General features: G+C 57.5%; 1 protein-coding gene across 6 annotated transcripts in view; it reads right to left on the reverse strand.

Annotated features, from left to right (window-relative positions):
* FOXP4 (forkhead box P4) overlaps positions 1 to 20,029 on the reverse strand; it is a 62,835-nt gene extending 42,806 nt beyond the window's left edge. For 2 of the 6 annotated variants that reach the window (XM_049832695.1, XM_049832690.1), the window contains exon 1: positions 19,858 to 20,029. The gene's annotated coding sequence lies outside the window, so the exon portion shown is untranslated. Of the gene's footprint in view, positions 1 to 6,120; positions 6,226 to 18,435; positions 18,625 to 19,728; positions 19,802 to 19,857 lie in introns of those variants that run through there. The other 4 variants (XM_049832691.1, XM_049832692.1, XM_049832693.1 and 1 more) reach the window with 4 other exon arrangements.
* Between the last annotated feature and the right edge of the window lie 230 nt (positions 20,030 to 20,259).

Here is a 20,259-nt window from a genome sequence, read left to right on the forward strand (position 1 = left end):
CCTTTTTTTCCCCCTTTTACTTAAAGGGGCACCTTTTGCAGGACAAAGAAAAAGGAAACGGAGAATTACAAATGGAGTAAAGAATCCCCCTGCCTTTAGCAGTACCATATGGCAATGAGAGTATATTAATTACCGTTGTTTTTTAATTAACAATTGCTTCATCTGAGCAGTAACGTTTCCTTGACATCCCGACTTGCCGCTAACCTGGAAAGTGCACGTGCCATGCCAAGTCATCAATTCATTTTTATTGACAGCCCCCCCCAACAGGCACAATACCTGCGTTTTCCAATTAACACCTCCACACTCTCTAATTAGCGCAATTAACAGACTGATGGATGCTCAGAGCTTCCCTGCGAGGGAAGGTGCAGATCAGCCGGCCCGGCTGTCGGACACGGCTCCCACAGCGTGCACGTGTGCCCGACACGCGTGTGCCACGCTTCCCGGGGTCCCGCGGGAGCACCACGCGTGTGCTGTACTGCGCAGCCCGGCATCGCCGCGGCGCCCGGCATCACCGCGGAGCCTTTCCGAGCCCTGGCAGAAAGGGCAGGATGAACGCAGAGGCGAGCGAGACGGCGGACTCAAAGCAAAGATTTGCACCAAAGGACACGGGGTCTTTAGGAGCAAGAATAGAAGATGACGCATTTGCAGAGCGGATTTCTCCCCAAAAGCTCCCGATGAATTTTGGGGCATCCAGATCCACCCAAAACGATGCCGCTTCTCCCGATTCAGCTCCACGGACATGAAAATTTAATAGCGCTTCTCAGCCCCTGGGACCCGCAGAAGAAACAGGTACAGCCAAGACCACTAGCTCCTAAGCAATTGCCCGAACGCCTATTTTAGTCGCTTCTCCTATTTTTAAATATCCTCAATACCGTGGTCCTCAGGGGCTCCGTAACTTTGGGCTGTCCTTCACAGGCTATTGGCAGGACCAGGACCACGTAGGGACCCAGCATCACGGGTACCCCGTCCCCGCTGCCAGCGGGTCCCCGTCCTCAAGCCCCCGTCCCCGTGCCGGTGGCAGCGGATGCCCCTTGGCCTTGGTTTCCCCAGATGCAAACCCAAAGAGCATCCCCAGCTCAAAACCACCACCTGGGAGGGATGAGGATGTACAGTGGGAACCACTGGTGGGAAAACGCGCCCCCCCCCCCCCCCCGCCCCGTCTCCATGAGCTGAGCAAGTCTCTGGTGCCGAACCCCGTTTTCCAAGGGACAGCACGGGTGACGCCACGCATTTACGAGCGGCCCGCTACCGTGATGGTCCGGAGGCTTTTTCTGCCCTTCCCACCACATCCTGACCCCAAAGCGGTTTTCCAGACCCTTCCTCCCAGCTCCAGCCTCGCCAGGACCTGGAGGGAAGCAGGGGGCTGCCCCGTGGCACGGCGAGAGCTCTCCCTCCAGCAGCAGGAGCCAGCCGTGCCGGCAGCCTCTTCCAGATGATGGAGGAGCACGGACCGAGCAAATCCCCCAGAGCCGGCAGAAGTTCTGCAGGATGCTCCTCTGCACGGCTGGGAGGAGACGAGGACTCGGGAAGGCTCGATCCCAGGCACCGGATCTGCTCCAAGCTACGAAAGTTGAGCAACCTGCTCGTCCGGATCCGGCACCGCCGAGGCTTTAGGAAGTGGCTCGCTAATCTTAAAAGGCTTTGGCTTGAAGAGAAGCAGCAGCCGGGATTGCTCGGAGAGTGGCTTTTTACCCTTTAATTAACACATAAACACATGGAAATGTGGAAAGGGGATTAAAATAAAAGTCTGGGGGAGCTGAAACGAATCTAGAGCATTACTGTAAATTAGAAGAGATTTAAGGAAGCAAGGACTGGCTAAGCCTGGGCACCGCTTTAATGGGATCTCACCTCTGGGCACTTTCATCTCCCACTTTCATCTTGCTCCCAGCAACTTCTTTGGGAAGAACCAACCTCCAGGTGCTCGCCCTCGCCGGCAGGCAGACCTTTACCCCCTCCAGCTCTCCTCACCTGCCCGCCACGATGCCATCACCGCCCTGGCCACGCTCACGGGCACCGGCGAGCGCCGGGCAGCGGAGAGCATTTGCTGCTCCACAGAAATCAAGCAAGAACGACCACAGCGAGGTTTTTCTCCCCCAAAAGTTGGTTCACCTCACTCGAAGAGCCGGGAGCGCACCTGGAAGCGCGAGCAGCACCGACGGGCGAAGCCCCCGGGACGGTGCCGTGCCGGTCAGCGGGACACGGGCACTACTCCTGCTTGGGTCCTGGCGAGCCCACCCGCCTTCTCCGAAACATGCCTCCCTCGGACCACCCTTTGCTCTCCGGAGCTCGCACCCACGCAGCAACAAGGACGCTCCGACTGTAGCCAACCCCACGGGAGATCCTCCGCTCGGTGCCCATCCCGGCGAACCATCCCGCACGGGGACACGGAGCATCCCTGGAGATGCCGATGGCTGGTTGGCACGTCTTCCGTTCCCTGCCAAGCTTCGAGGAAAATAAAATCCCTTCCGACGCGGATGCGGGCTGGCCGGACATGGGCCGGGCCGGTGCCGGACGGCTGGCGAGGCCGGTGCTGGGCACGTGCCGGGCACCCGGGCTGCTGCTCCATCCTGTGCTTCCCTCGTTGCGCTCTTGAAAAGATTAAAAAAAAAAAAAAAAAAAAAAAAAAGAGCCCCACTCCATCTCATTAAGAAAGTAAACACAAGAGCCGTCTAAGTGTCTAATTAAGCTTCTAATTAGTCCCTGCTTGTTACTAATGCAAATTAGATTACGCCGCTTAACTACAGCATGTCCACAACACCCTTGTTAATTGCGGCCTTTTGAAATTAAATTACTCCCTAATTAGCATATCAAAGCCATTGATTCGGAGCCAGGAAAGATGAGGGCAGGAGGAAGCCGAACGCCAAGTTTTGTTAATCAGGGACGTCTAATTAAATAGTGACGTGGTGCACGGGGGCTCCCACCTCGCTGCTCGGGAGCCGCATGTGTGGGTCCAGGGGGACCCCAAGTGGGGCAGCACCCTTGGTGGGTGCCAGCTGGGTGGGTGCTGGTGGTCTGCACCCAGCACGGTTCACCGCTGCCGCACCGGAGCATCCCCACAGGTCGGGGTGCAGGTGCGGTACCTGCATCCCGGCGGACGCACGCTGCAGCCAGCGAGGCTGGGGGGGGGGGGGCAAAACCCGAGCTCCGGGAAGCCCCCGTGGAGCTCCGGCTGCCATCGCCGTGCCAGGAGGGCCCTGGCAGCAGGGAGGGAGGTTAAAGCAGATTCCAATTTCTCATCCCCCCAAAAAACTCGCTTTCCTTCTGCCCGACGTGTTCTAAATGGGAATTCAAAGGAAAAACGTCCCGAAGCGCAGACACAGCCCTGCAGCCCCCTGTGCCCGTGGGGGCAGGGTCTCCGCTCTCCCCCAGAGCACCCCCAAAATCCTTGACAACCCACACGGGACCAGAAGAGGCACGCGAGCGAGGGCAGGCAAGGCTGGAAAGGGGCAACGACATCTCTCACCTCTAGGACCCCAAATCCAGCGTGGCACCAAAACCCCTCGCCGCGACGGGACAGCACACGGCACAGGGCGGGATGCCCAAACTGGCGGCCCTGGCACCGAATCCCCCCTCGCCCAGGGCACCGGACCCACGGAGAAAACACCCCCACATCCCATCTCCCATCCCAGCACCCCACGGGCATCGACAAGTGCACGGCGCAGATCCGTTCTTCGGAGAAAATAAACCCACCTCCCCAGCTCCGAGGGGGGACGCTCTCAGCACTTACTGCAGTTAGAGCCGATCTCCCCCAAAACTTCCAGCCCCAAATTCACGACGGGACATAAATAACAGAGGCACCAGGGAAGAGTCTGGATCTAAAAGTAACCAGGTAGATTCACTCCAAGGAGAGTAAAAATGAAACGAACACCTAATTTTTAAGTTATCTGAATAACTTCCTGAATGACCCAGTTCTTTAAATTTTATAACTTTTCCTCTCTCTCTTTTTTTTTTTTTGTTTAAAGAGGTGGGAAGGGAAAAAATAAAGGGACGAAGATTGGAAAAGTTTAATAGAGGGAGAAAAAGTCTATTAAAGAAAAAAACACGCAGGCAGCCCGTCTCGGGGGAAGAGTTGAAATATTAAAGAAAGGAAAATCGCTTCTCCGGGTGCCGAGACAGAGGAGGAGAATAGAGTGGCTTTAAGAGAAGGAGCTGTGCACTTTTAATTGAAAAGAGGGAGATTCAAATGAAATATCCAATATCCCCCATTAAAGAAAGGAAGAAAGACGGACCCTGGCCGCTTTGCTACGCCGAGAAATTGCTAAAGCCCCAACTTTCTTTCTCTCCCCCTGCCTCGGAAGTTATAGGAAAGAGGGATGAGAGAAAGGGAAAAAAAAAGGTCTTTCATACAAGAGGAACTCAAGGGAATGGGGGAGGAGGGTGGGAAAAGAGACCAAGTTTTATTCATTTATTTTATTTTATGAGATGAGTAAAAATAATATATATAAAAAAAAAAGGCAGAGTTTTATAATGTCACAGTGTTTGGAAGCAGCAGCAGAAGGGAGAAGAGAGGGGGGAAAGCAACTAAGAACAGAAGGGCCAGCTCCAACCACCCGCCGTACAAGCCTCTCTCCCAACGAGATTCAATTAATTGATAACAAGAGGCATCAAATTAATTTTTCAAGGATGTTAGATTTTGATGAAGGAAAAAATCTCTCTGATTTTAATCGGGGCGGCGTTTAAAAGGCATAAATGAATATCCCTTTCTAATCATCTGAGGCGCTGAGGAAGCACCAAGCGGTTAACGTGAAAATTCAAATCGTTTAATTAGGGGGGGCCGAGGGGAGGTGGCCGTGGTGGGGGAAGGGGACTTGGGTTTTTCTTTTTAAAGAGCTTTATGAAAAAATTATTTTTAAAATTATTTCTTTCAAGCATCCTTGCTCTCCCCCCCTGCCCTGAAACGCACATGCACTTGTAAAAACATCTCAGAGGTTTTTCTTTTGAATAGAGACCATTCCCATCACAATCTAATTAACAAAAATGATAATGAATAGGGTGGGGAAAAAAATTCATAGGGAACAAAAAAAAAAATACTCCAAACTCCCAGGAAAAAAAACCCACCAGGAGGAAGAACGTGTGATTTCCCAACACGTACAGCTCGCTGTCAAGAGCCGCTCTGCACTTCCACATGGGACGGGGTTTTTAAGATACGGGGGATTTTCAGCACAAACACCCCCTCCCTCAAAATCCTATTAAAATAATTAAAAGCACCTCCCATCGCTGGTGCGGCATGGGATGCATCCGCAGCCAAAGCAGAACCCGAGTCCAAAGGCAGCGGCTGCAGGGACCGGCGCGGCAGCGTGGACCGCGGTGCACGCCGGCACGCACAGGCTCGTGCACGTGGACACGCGCGCTCGTGCACGTGTGCGCGCTCACGGCCATCGCACCCGCAGCCCCGGCGAGGCTCTCCGGCATCGCTCCACCGCCCAGCGCCAGCAGCCGGGTCCAGCCCCGCCAGCTGCCGGGACACGGCCGGCATCGCACCGACGTTTTGCGAAGGCTCCTCCGGCATCTCCTTGTAAATCCCGACTCGCGTTTAAACCTCTGCCCACGTGCCCAGCGCCCACGATTATATTTTTTACCCCCATCGGCAACGCAGGCAACCCGTGGTGCGCATCTCACCCGGCCTTTCCGCTCCAGCATCCCACCAGCATCCCACCAGCAAGCAGAGCCCCGAGCCCACCCGGGACACGCGCAACGTGCCTTGCACACGCAAAATCATCTCCAGCCCTTTTGCACGCAGACAGCCCGACCGCGGTCCCGCGCTCGCGGGCGTCCCCGTCGAGGCACCTGCCTACCGCAGGATCGGGCAGCCGAGGAAGAGGAGGGCTCTTCCTCTCGGATGGAGCCGTAAAGGGCATCGCCTCATGGGAGCCGAGGAAGAGGAGGGCCACGGGGAAGCGATAGAGAAAGGTGCCTGCTGCCCCGCAGCACCAGCACCTGGCAGCCCTGGGAACGGGAAAGGCAGCGCCGGGGCGGAGGAAGGCTTCCAGCAAGGGTGTGTGTAAGGGGGAAGCTCTTAAATAAAAAAAATCAAAATCACGCTGCAGCAGCTCCCCCCGCCCCATCCCTTTGAGGGAGGCTGCAAAGGGTGAGGGCAGAACCGGGGAGGAAGAAAATGACGTGGAGCAGGTGAGGGACAAACCGGACCATGACGAGGAGTGATGGCAGGGCCATCGGCGTGAGGGACCCGGCGCCGGGACGCAAGCTCCCGTGTCAGACCCCGAGCGAAATTTTTCAGCTGAGTTTGCGTGAAGTCAGACTGGAGGTTGCTAAAAGTCTCTTCTGGCCTTCAAATAATCCAGAGAGGAGGAATAAAAAGTCACGGTGCCTACTGAACAGGAGGGAGGAACTCAGATGCCGCAAGTTTTCCCAGACTCCGTCATGTTTGTGCAAAAATTCATCCAGAAAACGCTCTATTTAATGCGCTCCCTGCTGCACATTGATGCTTTCCACTGCAAATCCCATTTCTATGCAGCAAGAGGCCTGGTTTCCATCCAGAAATTATGCTGCTCACGAGGAGGGAGAAGAAAAAAGGCGGTGGGGGGGAGAACTATCCTTGGGCATTTTCAAACTCCTGGTCTGAAGTCCATTTTTTTGCATCCAAATCAGAGGCAAGCATGACCCGAGGCCGGCTCCATCTCGCAGCCACCGCCAGAGCCGGTCTCGGCACTTTCAAACAACCTTCCTGATTTTATTTCTGCACAGCTCGGCTCCATCTCGCACGGATTCAACATCTCCTGGTTTCCCCGGGCACCCGGCACCCCCGCAGCAGCCTCGGCACCCGCACGGAGCAAACCGCAGCCCCGAAGACAAACACGGCTCCCGACAGCCCTGACATCTCTGCTTAGAGCAGCGACTGGAATAACCCGAGCGATTTTCTCCAGCGCTTTCTTAAAAGCTGGGAAGCGGCATGCTCAGCAAAGAGGCTGGGCTGTCCCGGGGTCTTGCACTGGGAATGGTGATGGGTGGCTGCGAGGCCACACCACCCGCAGAGGGGATCGGGAAGGTGCATTTATTTTGGGTGCTTGAGAAGAGAGCAAGGCTCGGCGGAGAGGCACGGAGCATCCCTCCAGCCAGGGGAAGTGTTACCCCATGCCAAAGCCAAAGGATTGGCAGGGTCCCCCGTGCTCCTTCTCCCTGTGACCTGGATGAGCCACATTCAGCCACCACGTCCTCTTCCCGGGGAGAGCATCCCTCTCCAGCACCCTTCGCCAGGGAGTCCAGGAGGGCGACGGTTCACCCAGCGCACCCACAGCTGCGGATGCAGCAAGAGCTTTTCCTCTCCCTTCCCGGCGGGATGGCAACGCACCTCCGCGGTTTCAGCATCCCTCTGGACCGCTGCCAGGCCGGCAACATGGGAACGTGATCTGGTCCCACAGCATCACTTCGGTGTCACCCGTGGCATTCCCAGGTCATGCCGATCCATCCAGGCTCCCGAGCCCTGTGCATCCCCAGAGCTCAGCCCTTACCAGACGGCACACTGGGACACAGCATCTTCCCAGATCCGGGCAGCACATCCCCACTATATGGATTGGGACAGAGCTACGGAAGGACGAAGCGGATCGAGGTGATCCGTACCTCCCGAATCCCTGCTCATCCCTGGCAGTAGGCATTGCTTCCTCCTGAGAACAGCGAGAATCCCAAACAAGCCCAGCTTCAGGGTGCAATGACACCCCAGAGCAGCACGCAGGTGGCTGCTGATGCTCCGGGCCACAAGCAGCCGTGCTGCAGTAGCCAAGGAAGCCACCGGCACCTTCCCGCTGACATGGGACAGACAGCACTGTGCAAATCTGGGGAATTATTACCGTTAAGGTGGTGTTAAGATACATCCTCACTCCAAAGCACGTTTGAAAAATTGTGGTTTTTCCTCCCTCCACCCCTCTTAAAAATAATCCTCATTCTTTAAAATATTAGTTTATGATTCACCAATTGCAAGCTGTAACACCCCGCACCTCGCCCAGGCCAGCAGCTCCCGGCTGCCAAGTCCCAGGGACCCTACGAGCACCCATGGGTGCCGGGGCAGAAAGGGGCTCGAGGTACCCAGTACCCGGCCGGCTCCCGACGTGCCCCCCTGCCCGGGGAGGACTCACTGGTGGGAACCTCAGCAAGGTACCCCAGCAGCAGCAACCTGCTTTCTTTAGTGGGGAAGAACCCAGAAATCCCCAGCCCAGGGCACGGCGGAGCTGCGGGCTCTCGCGTGGGGTCTCAGGTGAGGGTGCCCACGTGGGAAGCTTTGGCACGAGCCCCACCGCAGCTGCGCCACGGCTCCGGACTCCCCGCCGGCACCATTCCTCCGCAATCAGGTCACATCATCGTTCCGCATCTCCCGCTGAGACAGGGCCACAGACAACCCTCTCCCCGCTGTCCCCAAAGCGCATCTCCCCGCGCGGGACGTAAGCGCTCCGTGATCACCGGCTGTAGGACACGGAGCCACCGGCTCCGTCATCGGCCACCCCAGGCGGGGCACTAACCCAGGGGACGTCCCCCTTCCTCCCCGGACCAAAAATCATCCCATCGTGGTGAGGGAAGGCAACGACACCAGGATATAGCATCGGGCAAGACACGAAGTGGATAAAGTCCAGGTCACCAACTCCCCCAGGGACCCGACCCAGCTCCCTGTCTGGTCCACGAGCCCCCGGTACCTGCCCACGCCGGCAGCCCTGGCCAGCCCCAACGCAGACCACGGCTCCTGCCTGCTGCCAGGAATTTAAAAACACCAATTATTATTTTAAACCTCCGGCTAAAACCAGCGACTCGAAGCTTGCTCCCAGCCTCAGGGCGATTCCCAGAGCATTTGTACCTGCAACAGCGAGGACCAGCGGAGATCTCCGCTGCGGTCGGCAAGGACCAATCCTGCAATGAAAGGAGATGCACGTCCCCTCTGAGGGCAGAGGACAGGGGTCTGTCCCTCTGTCCCTCTCCCAAGCAGACGGGCACAGCCGCCATCTCCTCCTGCAGCAGCCCAAACCTACAGCTGGAAATTCAGCGGCACCGACGCTCCCCACTGCGGCATCCACTGCTCCGGGATGGCAGGGACACAACTGACCAGATGGCACCGACCTTCCCCAAAGCCAGCATCAATCCCCAAACAAGCCCCCTCGCCTCTTCAACTTCATCTCATTGCATTTCTAAATGGACTAGCCTTTTCATCAGAGGGTATTTTAAAACCACCAGCTCTATAATCCAGGGGGAAATCGCTCCAGCACTGCTTTTGCCCAGCCGCAAGCCCAGCGATGCCAGTATCGGCGCTGGTGCAATACGTGCATGGTGCGGGAATAAGGTGGCATTTGATCTGCAGATGGGGCTGCTCCGACAGCCCCGAAGTTTGACCCAGATTCAGAGCCGTGGCTCCACTTCCCAGGGAAAATGACATTTGTTCAAGGCTCGAGCCCGCCGGCATCAAGGGAAAGACTTCAAGGGATTTTGAAACAGGCCCTAAAAGTACACTCTGCCACGCTAGGTATAAATAAAAACCTGGTTTAAAAGGGGAAGCATGACTAACCCAAATAGAGCTGTGGTGAGCAGGGAACGACCCCGATCTGCCCGCCGCATTCGGTGAGCCCCGAGCATCCTTCAGGGCAGGCAGAGATGCATTAAGAGAAGACGGGCTGGTCCCTGCAGCACCGAACGCCACTGCCAGGGCGAGCAGAGGAGCCGGGGAAACTCAGACCCAAATTTCAGCACAAATCTTCTGCCTATCGCTACGGCAAAAGAAGGATGAAACGAACCTCGTGTCGTGCCACAGGAGCGGAGCTCGGACAGAAATCCCTTACCGGGGTTTCTCCGGCACTCTCTGCACCTCCACCCCTCAGTGGGACAGATTTTAGGACATTTTCCTTTTCTTGTTTCTCTTGAAAGCACATTGACTGGGCATCTCCCCTTTCCAACACGCACAACAAACCCCAGATTTGGGGAGATTTTCCCCAAGACTGCACAGATGCCTCCGCAGGCTGGGCAAGCTCCCGCAGGCACTCGGGGGCTGGCACTCGCTTGCCCACCCTGCACACAGCAGCGATGCCCCGATGCCCCCACACTCTGCAGCCCCCATGTCCCTGCCCCGGCCAGAAACCCTGCACAGAGGGACCAGAAAGTGAGAAAAAGTACATCAAGGCCTCCCTGCACCCGGTGCACGTCAGGAACCTTTTCTGTCACCGCTTGCGATCCCCCCAACCCTCCCGAGCAATCCCACGGGACTCCACCAGCCGGGTGCAATGTGGAAAAACACGGCCCGACCCCCCCGTTGATGTAACGCAGGATCTGCCGGAGTTTTGCAGACCCTCGAGAAGCCAGCGCTTGATCTTGCTCCCTTCCCATGAGGTGACCGAACCCAGCTCCGAGGACAGAGGGGACCCTGCGCCCCAAGCCCCAGCACCCCCCACGCAGGCAGCTTCGGAGCCTTTCCCAGGGCACTTCGCTCCACGTGCTTTTGGTGCTTTCACCCCCATCCATCGGGGTCTGCTGCGGAAACCAGTACAGCTCTAACCCCACTCAGGTTTGCAGGGGTGCAGGATCTGGCCCCGCGCACCCCAGCCTGCCCGTTCTTCTCCTTCGCCTGCTTCTTGCCTCGCGCCTGCACGCAGGAGCAACGGCTCCGCTGTCGAGCCCGGACCCTCCTGCAAGCAGCACCCGACAAACCCAGCACCCCCAGTGCCACGGCGGGTCGGAGGGAGCACGGCACGAGTGCCCCAGACTGCGGGTGCCAAGAGGCTGAGACAAATTGGGAGTGATGGGACCCACAGCAGCACCCTCCTCCTCCTTCCTCCAGCCCCACATTTATCCGCACAGTGGGGGACAAGCACCCCTTTTGTTTTCCAAATGAGGAATCACGTCGATTTTGAGGTTTTAATTTACAAAAGGCGAACATCCGTGCCAGGCGGAGCGGTCGCAGCCTGGCTCCCCAAACCCCACTCCTGGCAGAGCCGAAGCCGAGCGTGGGACACGGCAGCGCGAGCAGATGGGGAGGGGGAGACCCTCCCCTGCCCATAAACCAAACCACATCCCACTGGGACCCCTCTGCAGAAATGCAGAATAAAAATACCACCGCTCTGGTTGGGAAGGGACTTCACTGCAGGGAAAGCAGGTTGGGGAGGAAAAGGGGAAAGCGTAAATACTTTGGAAACAACCCCAGAAGGGCAAAGCTGGAGATGGCGTTTTACCCCTACCCAAATCCATCTCAGCAAAATAAGGTTTTTTTGCAGCTAGGCCTGGCACAACACGTTTTCAAAATCCACATTTCCTGCCACAAAAGTTATGGGACACTTTCCCCCCCCACCCCACTTTTATTTTCTCTCCTTCTTCTGTTTTTTAATAGCCCAATGATACCACATTTGTATTCCAGATCCAAGTTACCCTGCGCTCCAGGGAATTTCCCTCCCACCGTCAGGTCTAGCTGCATCCAGGAGGGATCGGCCGGGTGGGCTTTAGATTCTGGAGGAAGGACCCAGCCTGCTGGGTGACGGTCACCCGCTGGGAAACCCTCTTGGTGGCAAAAAAGCATCTCACCGCCTCCTCCTGCCCCTCCTGGTTGGAAGCCGGGACAACGATGCGGGGCCGCAGGATGCTCAGCAGAGCTGGCCCCTTGCTGGATGTGTGGAGCTTCCCTGGGAGAAGGAGGGAGATGCCCAAGAAAAAAATAATAATAAAAAAAAAAAATCACAGGTCGTTAAAGGGCATTTTGGTTTTGTTCAAGGCACCGAGATCCTGCGCTGCTTCCACACTGTGCTTTGGAATGGCGAGTTTTGGGGTGCACTTCTCCAGCCGGAGCAGCTCAAAAGCCAGCGCAGCCCTCGCAAAAGGGCTCCCAGTGCCACGCAGCTCCATGGCAAGGAGGCTGCCAGGACACAGCCCGAGAAGTGTCCCCCAGAAGGGACACGGCACCATATGGGAAGCCCCAGGCCGCGGGAGAGGGTTTCTCCCTCCCCAGTACAAGGTCTCTGCCCACCACTCCTGCCCAAACCCTGGTCCAGTTCAGCCAAAAAACTCCCGACGCTCGACAAGAAACTTCATCTCTGTCAGTTATGCCTTGCCTGAAGTTGTCCCCTCAGCCCAGGGTGGCTCCTCCGACACCCTGGTGACCACCCTGAGCCCCAAACAGCCCCAGGGCCTTTTGCACCTCTCCCGCTGCCCCCGGAGGCAGCGAGACGTCCCCTGCCATCCCAGCCAGGCCTTTCCATCCCCTGGGAGCTGCGGACGAAGCCATCGGGCAAGCCGGGAGCCGAGGCACCCCCGAAGCTCTATGTCCCAGTGGGGTTTGGGGACAGTCCCGCAGCCGGGAGCATCCTCCCAGTAGCCCCCAGAACGGCGCGGCCAAAGGGGAGATCACCCACGCCAGAAACCCCACGCCGCCGCGGCCAACCCAACCGACGTGCCGTGATCCCGGCACGTGACGGGTGACACCCAACCGAGCCGTGAGCCCAACGTGAGCTCCGGTACACGAGCGAGCCACCCCCGGGCCAAGAAACGCCGGCAGAAAGTCACTGGGCAAAGTCGTTCCCACGAACGAGCCGCAAGGGAGAACTCGCAGGCAGGGAACCAAAGCCGAGGGGCCGCCATCCTTCGCTCACAAGTACAAGTTCTGGCCTTATATTTTGCGTTAAGCGACCTACCTCGAGCCTTCCTCCGCTGTCCCTCTTTCCTAAGGTAGAAAATGTCTTTTACCAAGCCCACGACAGCTTCTCCTAAGTCGACCCCTTCCAGATCTCGCTACAGGCGACCAAATAAAGAACAGTCCCCGGCTCGCAGATTCACAATCAGCAGGCAAAAAGAAAATCACTCACCTAAAATCTACAGTTTGTGGAATAAACCAAGACTCGGAGGAAGCAAGTGAACGGCCAGAGGGTTTGGGCTCAGGGCTTTGATGGCTCCTGGCCCCCGAGGTGGCTTGGCAGCGCGATGCTCAGCTAGCCCTGCCCAAGCGCGTGGGAAGCACTCGCTGCCCCGGACGGCACCGCTGGTGTTTTATGCCTTTATTAGCCACGGCACAGTTAAATCCCACTAGATAAACCCAGCTCCATCAGAGACCTGGCAAAGGTGTGTTGAAATAAGTTGTTTCAACACCGCCCGCTCCGGGCGAGCGGCTCATCCCGGCCGATGCCGGTGGCGGCCCCGTGGTTGTTTAAACGGGAGCATCGGTGCCTGAGCAAAACCCGCTCCGGGGCCGGCATCTCCCCGAGCCTCGGGAGCTGCCGAACAGCCCGCACAACGCACGCAGAGCACGTACCCATCACATGGGGGTCTTCCTTCTCCTCCCTGGGGGGCTGTAGCTCCCCGCCAGCCCCACGGCCCAGCCGGGACCAGTCCGGCATTTCCCAGCTCCATCCGTGGTTTCCCGGCTGGCCGGTGCCAGCTCCCCACCGAAGCCGGTCACGTGGAAGTGGTTTGCCATGAGGCAGAATAAACAGCTTCCAAATCACCTCCAAATCAGGGCCCTCCACAGGATTTTTTTCCTCCTCTAGTACCTTAAAAAGGAATTTTTTATTTTTTTTGCACCTTTCCTTGGCTTTGAAAGTAATCTTCCCCCAAAAAGTTTTATTATCGCACCTTTGACTCCCGATAAACACACCCAGGAGCCCCCAGCAGAGCTAGGACCAGGTGATTTTTCCTCCCGCAGCCACCCTCCTCTCCTTATTCTGCTAAAAAAGCAGCACGTTTTTGCTGCTCATCTAGAGCCGGCGACAGCGGCGCAGGAGAAGTGCTTTCCACCAGAACACACCGCAAAACACTTTTTGCCAACTTGCCAGGGCACAAGAACCAGGCGGCAAGTGTCGCCTGGGGCCAGCGAACGCCAACACCAGCTCGCTTTACTCGAGCTAAGTGCTCTGCAGAGCAGATTGCAAATACAGGCTTTTTTTTTTCCTTTAAAAAAAAAGAAAAAAAAAAAAAAAAAAACAGAGAGAGGATCCCGACTCCCTGTGCCAAGTGCTTTGCGCACGCAGGGCTCGTCTGCCTGGGTATCCAGGTACCGTTACAGCCAGCCCCGTGCCCACGTCTGTGCTGCCGGCACAAGGCATCGTAATCCCTTAATGACTTCCCTCCAGCTCCATCCCCAGATCTAATCTCTCCTCCAGCAGGATCTTTATAAAATAAAACGTGGCGGACGGACGGGTTGCATTTTCCTCCGCAGCATCGCGCTGCCGACCTCCGAAGGGAGCAGCTCTCCTTCTCTGCTGCTTCTGCCTCTTAATTCTTCCCTTTCCCCGATGCCGTTCCACTTGCAAACACGTTTTTGTCACGGGCAGTCTCGTTACCAGCAACATGTTTTATCACAGAGACTTGCCTATGTGATTGCCAAAAGGGGTTTAAATTAGGAAAAGTTCGGAAAAAACCAACTCTCGAGCAGCGTCTTTGCTGTGTTTTATACAACAAACGCTTGCAGCGGGAGGGGGGGAAATTAGGAAGTTTTTCAAGCTGTGCCCAGCCCCATCTTGATCTACAAGTTATATTTGACTTTAAAAGGTGCAGCACAGCGAGCAGGGGGAGGGGGAAGGTTTTGCAAGATGATAAAATGGGTGCGAGTCCTTCCCCACGCCGCTCTCCCATCAGTTGGCAGAGGAGCGAGCTTTACCGGCCAAAGCCCTGCGGCTGCTCGGAGGGGCGAGCAGGGCCAGCCCGACGGGGTCGAAAGCCGGACGGCAACTCGCTGCAAAACTGATATCACAGCCCCTGGGTTTCATTTCAAGCGAGCAGCTACCCCTGCCCTTCTCTCAGGTGCACCGGGGGGCTCCAGAAGCGGCACACGGAGGATTTTTACACCTTCCGAGGCAAACACATGGGTTTCCAAGCTCCGAGTGCAGTTGCAGTTTTATTTCCCACCTTTTTCCTCCCCTCTCCCGCTAGCACAGAGCTCATCCCTCCGTGGGGAGGATGCCCTCAGCGCATCCCTCCCAGGGCAGGATGGACCCCCCCCCCCACCCCAAGCTGGGTTTGCGAGGTGCCCCCCCCCCACCCCACGTAACCCCCACGGCCGCGCCGGAGGAGCTGGAAATCAAAGAGGACGGGACAGGAAATTTCAAGTTTCCACTTCTAGAAGTGGCAGGTGACACCGAGGCGACGGCAGGGTCATTTCGGGAGCCCCGGTGCAGAGCAGAGGATAAACCCAGGACGGCCCCCACTGAGGAGCTGGGACCCCCCCACACACACCCGGGGAGATGCCGGGGTGCGAACAACGGGGAACATCCCCACGAGACCTCCACAAACCACCTGCCAGCCACAACCCGCGGGCTCTCCCGTGCTTCAAAACCACCGCGGGGAAGGGGGACGAAGGCGGAAAACCACCCCAGCTCTCCCTTCCATAAATAAGAGAATTCCCCTAAATACTTCGGACCACCAAACCCCGCTCCGCAGTGGGAAAAGCGACGCAAGGAGCCATAAACGTGTATTACTTTTAAAGGAGCAAAAGAAAAGCCGGGGACCTCTGGGCTCTCCCGCCTTTCTCCGGTTGGAAGAATGAGCCCCGTCCCTGGCTGGGGGCACGGCTCGCCCCCCACTTTGCTTCTACAAAAGCAAACCCAGCACCGCACCTCTCCTCCTCCGGCCTCGCTCCCCCCTTCCACCCTCCCTGCGGGACCAACAAGAAAAGAGGAAAGGGGGGGAGGAAAAAAAAAAAATAAAAGAAGAGAAAAACCTGAAAGCCAGAGCCTTGCCACCCCCCTTTCCCCCAGCCCCACAGCGAGACACAAACATCAGCAGACTCAAAGCATCCCCCTCTCCAGCGGCAGAAAAGAAAAGCTCCCGGGCTCTCCGGGCAGCAACTTCACAACTGAGTGCACTCGCATTCCTGCCGGGTTATTAGGAGAGAAAGGGCGAGGGCCCGGAGTAGATATTTTAGTGTCACTTGATTTTATACATTGCACAGATTTTTTTTTTTTTTATTTTTTATTTCTTTTTCAACGCGCCCTGCTCTTCCCTTTCCAAAAGGAGACGCAAAACCTACAGTCACCCGTCTTTCAGGGAAGCAACCAGGGCTGGACACAGCATTTACAGATATTTTTTATATTTTTTTTTTCGGGTCTGAGTATCAGCCCCCTCCCCGCCTCCCCCCAGCAGCAACTTTAATCCGTTTTATTTCATTTCACTCTGTTTGCTCAGCCTTCTGCCCCCCCCCCCGCCCCCCCCAGCACGCCGAGTCCCAACCCTCCCCTCGCCCCAGCATTCTCCATCGCCTCCTCCTTCCCCAAACCGGCGAGCGGGGGGCACCCATCGCTCCCCCCCCGACCCCGCTGGGCGACGCATCCCCGGGGTGCGCAGGTTAAGGAGCTGGGGGGATTTTCCAAGGCCGATCCCGTTCTCCCGCACTTTTTCCCTCCCAACCGAGTCCAACTTCGCGCGGCACGACGGGGCCGGTTTCTCGCAGCGGTTTGGCTTTTATCACGGGAGTGATGCTCGGAGCGGCGGCATCTCCATCCCCACGCCAAACACCCCAGCAAAAGGAGCTTGGGATGGGGTGGGGTGGGGTGGGGAACCCCACAACAACAGAAAAAACCTCAAGAACTAGTAAATTAAAATGAAAAAAAAAAAAAAAAAGAAAACCAAACAGGTAGCATCTCAAAACAAGGGCTCCTGACCATTACTGGAAGCGGAGGGAGCGGGAGGGCTCGGGAAAGCTCTTCCCCGCCTCGCCCCCAGCCCCGGCACCACAAAGGGCAGAAGAAAAGGCAGGAGCCGGAGCCACCGAGGGCTTCGCAGCCCTGATAAAAGCTCCCCAGCTTGGCACTGGAAATTTTGTCCCTTCTCCCCTATGTATCCCCCCCTTCCCAGTTTGATTTAAGCAACCTGGAAGGGGGGTGCGGGGGGGGGGGGGGGGGGGGGGGAGACAAAAAAACAAAACAAAAAAAAAAAAGGAAAGAAAAAGGGGGGGAATGGGGTAATTTTTCCAAATCTGATACTTTTCTCTGTCCACCAACCCCTGGGGGCTTGTTGGATATTTTTTTTTGATGGACTTTAAGGTGGAGTGGAAATTTAAAAAAATAAACAATAATAAATTAAGAGTTAGATTTCACAAGAGCCCGAGACTTCGCTACATTTAATTGAGAATACGGGGAGGCATGAAAGGGAACACGTCCACGCAAACACACAAGGACCAGGGTCACACCGCCTGTACAAGACACATGTTGGGTTGATTTAACATCAAATGCCTGTTCTCCAGCATAACACATTTCTCGTGTAAATTTTTAACACACAAGAAGAAATTTGTAAAAGTAAATCCTACCTCTGGTTTGGGTTAAAAACAACCCAAGCTTTTAATACAGAAACTAATAACATTTTTATTGTATGCCCCACAGCTTTACAATGCTTGCGGAAAAGTGAGGTCTTAATCCGATGCTAACTTGGTTCTGAGTGTGGTAAAAGGCAAATCTCTGGGTATCGCGGTCTCCCAGCAAGACCGATGGGGATGGAAGAGCTGCCTGAAGCCGAGGAGCGATCCCGGGGAGGAATTCAGACACAAATTCCTCTAGGACTATATTAAGAAGAGCAAAAGAAAAAAAAAAAAAAAAATCCCAGCACAAGTTTTCAAAGCGGGCAGTTCCCGACCACCACTCCGAGCAAAGTGGAGTTTGCAGATGCCTGTGAATTATTCCTGCTTTCCCCCCCCACATTTTTCATCTGTATTAAAAAGTGCAAGAGGGGAGAGAGGGAAAGAGACAGCCCTTTGCTTATTTTTTTTTTAAAGGGGAAAGAAAAAAAAGAAAAAGAATCACTCCCAAATGGAAAAAGAAAAACCAATTACACTCCACTTGTTCTCTCCTATACACACCTTCAAAACGCGCCTGCCAACTCAAAACAGATTTCCTACCACCAAAAGAAATATTCCGAGCAATCTGCTGCTAACACAGCACTTTCTGAAGTGCCTTTCTTTTTTAGCGGGAGAGAGGGGGAGAGGGGAGAAGAGACAGAGGCGCGTTTGTTTATCACGCAGACGAGGAAGAGGGATCAGGGAAGAATAGAAATATCTGAACTTTGCCAGCGCCGGGGCTGGGAGAGCATCTCGCAACGAAGGCGGACACCGGGGTGGGAACGGGATGAAAGAGGCTGATCCGGGGCTCCCAGCGACCCGCCGCCAGCTTCGTTAAACAATATTTGCCCGGGAATTTCTGAACTCCCAGAAGACAACAGCTCCGTAATAAAAACTCTTTCCAAACACGTTATTATTGCTGATATTATTAGTAGCCGCTGCCGGCAGGGTCCCAGCCAGCCCGCCGAGACCTCCCGCAGGCAGCGGGCATCGCGTCGAGGTTATAAAGACCCCCCCAAAACCCTTGGAAAAAAAAAAACAAAACCACTCCAACCTCGCTCCCCTTTCGAACAAAGACACACCAAAGCCTCTCAAACTTTGCAACCGGGTGAAACGCAGGCACGGGCGAAAACGCGGGGCAGGGCTTCGCTTCGCAGCCGCCTGCCGTAACCACCGCCTTTCCCCCCCTCCTCCGGAATCCAAACCTGCGGGAATTTCTCGGGAATATTCTCCAGCTCCATCCGAAGCCGTGCATTTGTCCTCCTCTCCCCTCACCTTGCAGTTTGGGTTATTATTTTAGACACCGCGAAGGATTTCCCAGGGCGCTTGCTGGAGCGACGGCCGGTCTGGCTGCAGGTTGACGGGGCCGGCGGCGGTCGCTTCTCCCACCGATCTCAAAACTTGGGGCTGACTTACTTATTTATCTCAAAGGAGGCGATCGCACCCGCTGGGCCGCTCCTCGGCACGGAGCGGCGGGGCTGAGTTAAAATGCAACGGTGGGGAGGGGAAGGAGGGGAAAAAAAAAAAAAAAAAAAAAAAAACCAACCAAAAAAAAAAAAAAACAAACCCACCCCAACCACCCACCCAAGCCCCCCCCCCCCCCCCCCCCCCCAAGAAGCCGGAATTAAAACAAAACTGCAGGAGAGAAAAGAAAGATGAGGGGGGGGAATGGGAAGCACCAACAAAAGGCAGCCCAGGGGCGGCTGGCAGGGCAGGGACTGGGGGGGGGGGGGGGGGGGTGTCCCCCCCCCTCCGGCTAAAACCCGCCCGGTGCGAAGCCCCCCCGCCCCCCCGGTCCTGGGGGTGCGGGACCCCGAGGGGGAGGCAGGTCCGGATCCGGCCCCGGGGCTCTCCCGGCGGCAGCGCAAGTTTCCCGGTGCCCGACCCCCTCCCCGGGGGGGGGGTGGGGGGGGGGTTACCGTCGTCCCGTCCCCCGTCCCCCCCCCCCCTTCCCTCCTCCACCGGCCAAAGAAACGCCTCGGGTGGGTGGATGGGGGAGGGGGGAAGCAGCGGAGCCCCCCGCACCGAGCCGGGGACACAGCGAGGACCCCGCACGCACCGGGACACCCCCGCGGAGCCCTTCCCCCCCCCCCCCCCCCCCCCGGCTCACCGAGCCCCCGGCCCCGCTCCCTTTGTCCGGGCGCCGCAACAAACTTCCGAGCGCGCCGCGGCCGAGCGGGGGCGGGCGGGGGGGGGGGGGGGACGGACACGGACCCGGACCCGCCGCGCTCCCGGGTGGTAGTGGGGAGGGGGGGGGGGGGGGGGGATGATACACCACGACCCCCACCCCCACCCCACACCTGCCGGTGCTTGGGGGCGGAGGAGGGGGGAGGGGGGGGCATCCCGAAATCCCCCCCCCCCCCCTCCACCCCCAGCAGCTGGGGCGGGGGCAGCGCGCACCCCCCGTGGGAAGGAACGGGGGGGGGGGGGGGGGGGAAACTCCCGTGGCCGGGACACGCACGGACCCTCCCGCCCGGTCCCGCTCCGCTCTCACCCACCTGGTCCCGCCGAACAGCCGGGGGGGTTCCGCGACGGGCATGCGGCCGCGCCGCCTCTCACCCGGGTCCCGTTTCCCCCCCCGCCCCCCCCCCCACTCCTCCTCCTCCTCCTCCTCCCCTTCTCCGCACCTTCCCCAAACTTCGACGGGGCGGCCGCGGCGGGGCTGCGAGCTTAGGAACGGCACGGCATGGCGAGTAAGCGGGGAGAGAGGAGGCGGGAAGGGGGGGGTGGTAAGACGGGGAGAGAAACGGGACGGGCTCCCGGGCACCGGCGCCGCCGCCGCCGCCGCCGCCCCTTGACGCCCCGCTGCGGCTGCTGGGCGGCGCCGGGCCGTGCGGAGCGCGGGCAGCCCGGGGCCGGGCCGGGGCCGTGCGCGCCGCGCTCAGGTCCGGCTCGGCGCGGCGGCGGCGGCGGCAGCGCGGGCGCGGCGGCGCGGGGCGGGCGCCGGCCGCCCTACCATAGTTCCTCTAAAGCAGGTGCAGCCGCTTTCCCCGCCCGTGTGCCCCCCCCCCCTCCCCTTCCTCCTTTCC

The sequence above is a fragment of the Accipiter gentilis genome, chromosome 29 (genome assembly GCF_929443795.1).
Source record: "Accipiter gentilis chromosome 29, bAccGen1.1, whole genome shotgun sequence".
NCBI classification, from domain to species: Eukaryota; Metazoa; Chordata; class Aves; order Accipitriformes; family Accipitridae; genus Astur; species Astur gentilis.